This window comes from Lolium perenne, chromosome 2, assembly GCF_019359855.2.
Source record: "Lolium perenne isolate Kyuss_39 chromosome 2, Kyuss_2.0, whole genome shotgun sequence".
Taxonomy (NCBI): domain Eukaryota; kingdom Viridiplantae; phylum Streptophyta; class Magnoliopsida; order Poales; family Poaceae; genus Lolium; species Lolium perenne.
The window spans coordinates 52,965,325-52,972,649 of NC_067245.2; positions in this window are offsets into that span (position 1 = coordinate 52,965,325).

Below are 7,325 nucleotides of genomic sequence, written 5' to 3' on the forward strand. Positions count from 1 at the left end.
AGGACCACCTGCGAATCGAATTGACAAAAAAGACCACGTACTCAGTGGCGGCAGCGCCCCCAGGCGACACGTGGAGCTTGCCGCCGGAGGCTGTAGCGGCAGCATCATGCCGTCGCCCGAGGTGGCGGCACGTTAGCCGGTAGAGATCGCCGTCCGGCCGCCGTCGACTGGCGCGGGCCATGCCGCCGGTGCATGGGGCGGCATGCATGCGTGGAGCATGCCTCCACTCTCCCTGGCGGCAGCTCTCTGCATATGCTCACACTTCGTGCCAGGCAGGCCAAATGAAATGACTGCGCTGCTACCCTACAGCTGCATGCAAAGCTAAACCGGCCGACCGCTGACAGCCAGTCACTGATTTTTTATGTTGTGTGTACTATTGTAAATTAACCTTGCTTTGGATGCTCAAACTGTTGCAAATTGCCTGCTTTCGGTGGTCTAAGAGCATCTCCAGTCGCGTCCATCAAAGCGTTCCCCAAACGGTTTGGGGCGCGCCGGATAAAAAAAAAGTTCCAACCGCGTCCTCCAAAGCCGATTTTTGTCTGGTGATACGGTGTCCGCGCCCCGAGCCCATCCCACAGGGGTCGCACCGGGCACGCCGGACACAACGAAAAGCGAGGCGAAGCGACACGGAACCGACGTCAGCGGCTCATTCAAGTTTGGACCTAACCGTCGCCTACCTCGCTGCGGAAGTTATTCGCGCGCAGTGACACACGAAGACATCTTTGCCTTAATGGCGACGGAGGGGCAGGCGAGACGTCTCGTCGGTGTTGCCGAGCCTCCACGCGTCGCCGGTGTTCGCACGGCACCGCCCGTTCCCGCGCTTTCTTCCCGCCTCTTCTCGCCTCTTCCCGCGCTTTCTTCCGACACCGGCGTCTATAAAAGGCTCTCCCGGCTCCATGGCAGCCACCACAGCCGCCGGCACCCCTTTCTCCACCACAAGCACAACCCTCGTCGCTCCACCGCTGTCTCCTCTACCACCAGTTGGCAATGGCGAACCGCCCTGGCGATGGCCAGTTTCCTCCACCGTCGTCTTCTCCAGCACCACCTCCACCACCGGATTCGCAGTTCGGCATCGACGTTAACGCCCGTGAAGAGGAGCGGCGGTGAGGGATGGAGAATTGGCCTGCACATCGTCAGGAGCGGCGGGAGGCACTCGAGCTGCAGGCCCACCAGCGGCGTGAGGCAGCGCACGCGGCGGATGTAGCGGCGTTCAATGCCCCTGGCCCCGCAGCTGCTGACAGTGCGGCGGCAGCAGCGTGGCAGGAGGAGGCGCTGGCGGACACCATTGCGGCGTTCGACGCCTCCACGGAAGAAGAGGCGCGGCGGCGCCGGACGGAGGAGATGAGCCGGCGGTGGGATGATGAGCGCCGGCGCCAGCGCGAGGAGTGGGAGGCGCAGTACCGTGAACGGCGGGTGGCGATCGAGCGGCGGCGGCGGGAGTCGCTCGAGCGCCAGCAGCAGCTGGCGGCGGAGGAGCGTCAGCAGCGGGAGGCGGCGCTGGCGGCAACGGAGACGGCCTTGGGGAGGCGGGCGGACGAGTTGGCGGCGGAGGCCGACGCGTTGGCGGTGGCGATGATGGAGGCGCCAACGGATGAGGAGGAGGTGCCAACCAAGGTGGAGGAGGACGACGATGACGAGTTCGAGTGGTCCGACGACGACGGGCCTCACCCGGAAATATATTAAGACATTGCAACATGTAATTAGATCGTAAATAGCTAATTGAATGTGCCAATTAGAATTAAAATCAGTGCGGTGAGAGGTGTTGGTCTGCCGGCCAGGTTTGCTCCCGTGACATCAGGTACCATGCATCGAATTAATTTTCTGTACCATGCAGAGAGCTGCCGCCAGGGAGAGTGGAGGCATGCTCCACGCATGCATGCCTCCCCATGCACCGGCGGCATGGCCCGCGCCAGTTGACAGCGGCCGGACGGCGATCTCTTCCGGCTAACGTGCCGCCACCTCGGGCGACGGCATGAAGCTGCCGCCACAACATCCGGCGGCAAGCTCCACGTGTCTTCTGGGGGCGCTGCCGCCACTGAGTACGTGGTTTTTTTTTGTCAATTCGATTTGCAGGTGGTCTTTTTTGATAATAAATTGAGGCAGGTGGTCTCTTTTGGCAAAACAACCTGATGCGTGCACCCACGTCGCACAGCACCCACCACACCACATGTATAGTGTTCTCATGTACACATGCATATAAAAAAGTATACTCGAACCTACAATGTATACTTTTATGCTTGGCGGAGTCACAACAAGTTGTTTGTTTCATTTGTTACATCGATACCAAATAAATAATAATCTACCAAGCTTGGATACAATTTTTGTGTGTGTGGGCATGTTGCGATACATATGACGCCAAAACTAGGGTCAAACCAATATCTTGTTGGAGCTACAATCACCGTTCACTAACCATCCAAATATTTCTCAAATTGCATCAAGTTTGAAGAAGTCCAAATTATTGCATCACAAGCATGAACAAAATTGAGCATTCATTTATTTGGGTCCGTACAAAAGAAGTCTCCAGACGAAAAAGTAAGATAAACTGGTAGGCAGTGTGTAGACCTACTCAACTTGGCAAGCTCGACATTCCTCATTTGGAGAAATTTGTGTGTGCTTTCCTGGCGTTGGTGTAAGTGGAAAGGGCCCAATATGCTATGGGTTTGTTTGGGCACCCCTTGTGTGATGAGATTGATATATACCTTTTATATGCTTCTACAACTATCTCTATAGGCAATGGGAGGATCGCGCCATTCTGGAAGTCCCCATGGCTCAATGGAAGAAACCCTAAATACATCAACATTCTCATCTTTGAGGTGTCCACGAGAAATAAATGAAAAGTGGAGCAAGCCACCCATGGAAATGGGTGGATCCCAAGGGTTGAAACAGATTTCGACTTGACAATCTATCATCTAAGGGGACTTGTCATTCTTTGAAGGGATCTAAATAATTTGAATCTTCGAGAGGATGTGGAGGACTCTATAACTTGGAACCTTGCGACTAACGGGGAGTACACAACAACTTTGGCCTATAAAAAGCCTAATTCTTTGGGTGCACTCACACGCTTATGAACAAGACGGTTTGAAATGCTTGAGCACCACCCAAGGTTTTTCTTTTCTTTTTTGGCTTTTCAAAATTGGCTATGGACAGCGGATATGATTGAGGAAAAGGGTTGGCTAAATTGCGGCATATGTCCCCTTTGCAAGCAAACTCATGAATTGTCGGCGCATCTTTTCTTCCAATACCGATACACGAAGAGACGTTGGAGAATGGTCGGAGAGTGGCTTGCCATTGTGTCCGTCCCCATCATTGAGTTGTCGGCAGGAATCTCCATATATAGACACTTGGTGGACCAACATGCCAAGCAAAATCATCCCAAACGGCAAGGACATGTCGTCTTCGCTATGCTCGCTAGCTAGTTGGACAATCTGGGATGGAAGGAATGCAAGAATCTTCCACAAGAAATTCTCCTACCACAGACGGTGATCAACAAATTCTCCTACCAACAATAGAACCACTGCTTGTCTTGACGAAAAGAAGAATTGCAAATGCGGATTTTGAGGTGGGTCCAATGCAAATACGCAATGAACTGATGAGTGATCCCCTAGAGCCCTACCAGCTTGCGCCGCTGCTCACGAGCTGATGGGCTCACCCCACCGCTGAAGCTGGGTTTTTACTTGCTTCCAGGCCAGGGTCAGGGACCAAGCAGGCAAGACATGTTGTTGTACTGTACCGGGGCCGGCACACATAGTCACGCAGGTCACCAGGTCAGCGTGCTCCATCCAGGACCAGCCTTTGGGTCGTGCAGTTCAGTTCTTTGGGTCACTAGAATCACTAGAATGACCAAGATTGAGCGTGCAGTTCTTTGGGTCGGTAAAAAAGAAGTCTCCAGAGAAAATATAAGATAAATTGGTAGTCATTGTGTAGGCCCACTCAACTTGGCAGGCCGACATTCCTCATTTGGAGAAATTTGTGTGTGCTTTCCTGTTTCGATGGCCTTGGTGTAAGTGGAAAGAGCCCAATAGGCTATGGGTCGGTTTGGGTACCCCTTGTGTGATGAGATTGATATATACCTTTTATATGCTTCTACAACTATCTCTGTATGCAGTGGGAGGATCGCGCCATTCTGGAAGTCCCCATGGTTCAATGGAAGAAACCCTAAATACATCAACATTCTCATCTTTGAGGTGTCCACGAGAAATAAATGAAAAGTGGAGCAAGCCACCCATGGAAATGGGTGGATCCCAAGGGTTGAAACAGATTTCGACTTGACAATTTATCATCTAAGGGAACTTGTCATTCTTTGAAGGGATCTAAATAATTTGAATCTTCGAGAGGATGTGGAGGACTCTATAACTTGGAACCTTGCGACTAACGGGGAGTACACAACAACTTTGGCCTATAAAAAGCCTAATTCTTTGGGTGCACTCGCATGCTTATGGACAAGACAGTTTGAAATGCTTGAGCACCACCCAAGGTTTTTCTTTTCTTTTTTGGCTTTTCAAAATTGGCTATGGCCAGCGGATAGGATTGAGGAAAAGGGTTGGCTAAATTGCGGCATATGTCCCCTTTGCAAGCAAACTCATGAATTGTCGGCGCATCTTTTCTTCCAATGCCGATACACGAAGAGACGTTGGAGAATGGTCGGAGAGTGGCTTGCCATTGTGTCCGTCCCCATCATTGAGTTGTCGGCAGGAATCTCCATAGACACTTGGTGGACCAACATGCCAAGCAAAATCATCCCAAACGGCAAGGACATGCCGTCTTCGCTATGCTCGCTAGCTAGTTGGACAATCTGGGATGGAAGGAATGCAAGAATCTTCCACAACAAATTCTCCTACCGCAGACGGTGATCAACAAATTCTCCTACCGTAGACAGTGATCAACAAATTCTCCTACCAACAATAGAACCACTGCTTGTCTTGACGAAAAGAAGAATTGCAAATGCGGATCTTGAGGTGGGTCCAATGCAAATACGCAATGAACTGATGAGTGATCCCCTAGAGCCCTACCAGCTTGCGCCGCTGCTCACGAGCTGATGGGCTCACCCCACCGCTGAAGCTGGGTTTTTACTTGCTTCCAGGCCAGGGTCAGGGACCAAGCAGGCAAGACATGTTGTTGTATTGTACCGGGGGCCGGCACACATAGTCACGCAGGTCACCAGGTCGATCAGCGTGCTCCAGTCAGGACCAGCCCGGCGGCAGTGAACAGCACAACTACACATAGCCCCCACATCCCCTAAACCTTGGCCTCCCCGCCGGAACCCAGCCAGCCAGCTCGACCTACCGAGATCGGCCGCATTACGCTGGTCACGAGCACTCGATGCGCCTTCCTCCACCAAGTGCTTCTGCTTGCTTGCTTGCTTGCATGTTCCGCGTGTGCTGCTAGTCACGCAGGCAGATTAATATCGCTCCAACGTCTATGTCGGAATGTTCTTCGAACAAATGATTTCATGGCGTAGCATGCAGCTGGATGCATGATTGGGTACTTGGATGGATGGATGAATGAATGCGGAAGAAGATGGAGCAAGCCCAACCGAGCGCTGCGAGGCGTTATCGCCGTCACGAGGGAGGGCTAGCTATACCTGTAGAGGTTACATTACATCAGTTCTGCATTGCATTACATGCGTGCCTATCTGAAACACCTCTGGACTCAGTCTGCTGCATGTACTACTACGTAGCAGCAGGATACGCTTTGCTCCTACTGTCTTTACTTCCCAGCGGGAAAGAAGATAAAATTCGATCACATCCAACCCGCTGCGCGTGTTTGTCAGAGCTCCAGGTACTACGTATTACCGACTAGTATTTTGGGAGGAAATGCATCTCCAGTAAGTTGCAACGACCCACGGTGTATGTACTTGACACAATGACATACTCTCTCCATTCCAAAATGTAAGGCGTTCAAAGATTGGTTAAAAGTCAAATATTACAAACTTTGACTAAATATTTAGAAAAATATATTTACATTCACAATAGTGAATGGACATATTAAGAAAATATACTTGCTGGTGAATTCACTGATGTTGGTTCAGTATTGTAAATGTTCATATTTTTGTGTATAAACTTGGTTAAACTTAAAAAACGTTGATTTTTGACTAATCCTTAGACGCCTTACATTTTGGGATGGAGGGAGTAGTAGCTAGTAGCTATAGCCCGCCTCGGTCGCTGGATTTCGGAATATGCAAACAATCCAAGGTAACGAAATATGGGCCAAGTGAGGGTGCACATCGTCCTATTTTGCTGTTGTTGCCTACATTTGAACCCATGTGTTGGCGGTCGGCCACCTTGCGTCTAGAGGAACCTTTTTTAATAATAGAAAATTAAAAGGGCTAAACTAGAAAATTGAAAAAGAGATAGGATCCCGGCCCGTTGGCACGCCTCCTTCTCCCTGTCAGCACCGGCGAGGACGCTCTCATCATCGTCGTTGGCGCATGCGACGAAGTATGGAGCAAGTAGGCAACATATGGCTCGGTACAACTGGAAGGGGCATCGTAGTCGGTGGAAATCGTTGCGGTTGAGGTTTGTAGGGGGTGGGTGGTCATAGTTCTGAGGGTCTAGATATGAGGTTTTGAGGGGGTTTTACAACACACAAAAAAGAATCAACTGCAGATGGTCAACCTAGGTCTAATGGAGACCACATCAGCAAAATATGACACTCTACTCTTAACAATGATTGTAACTGGCCTAGTTATCGTAGATTGCATATCCCAAAGACGAGTGACCAAGGATGCTAGGTTGTTAAGTAGTCCCTCCATTCGGATTAAATTGACACGAGTGAAGCTGGGGGAGTAGGTTTTTTGTACGTACCTACTCACGTCGATTAAAAACAAACAGAGGTAGCAGTACAACTGGCTGCATTTTTCTAAGGAAACACAAATGATGTGCTAAAGTCGTAGGTACCGGGTCAAACCCGACCAGGAGCTACCTATACATACATACGCTTGGTAGCTGCAAGCATAATAAACTCCTCACGAGCCATAATAACTCGTGGGTCGTCACTCTCAAGTCTCCGCAACGGCAACAAGCAAAGCAGGCACATGGCATGGCGACCCCTCGAATCAACTATCAAGTGATCCAATGCGATCGATCCAGAAGGTACTACTCCAGATCGCTTGATCGATCTGCCGATACATGGACCTCACACAGACGAGAGAGGAGTCACGAGGAATGAATCCGTGTCTGCCTGGCCTCGAATCCGCAACCTCAATCAGCTGGCTGGTGTCGATCGAGCCATCTTTTTTTGGTAGGCGGGTTGTTGCGTCGCATTACGGTCCTCACGAGTGCCCGATCACCTGACCGGGGTTCTTCTCCAGTTCTCCCCTGAAATCA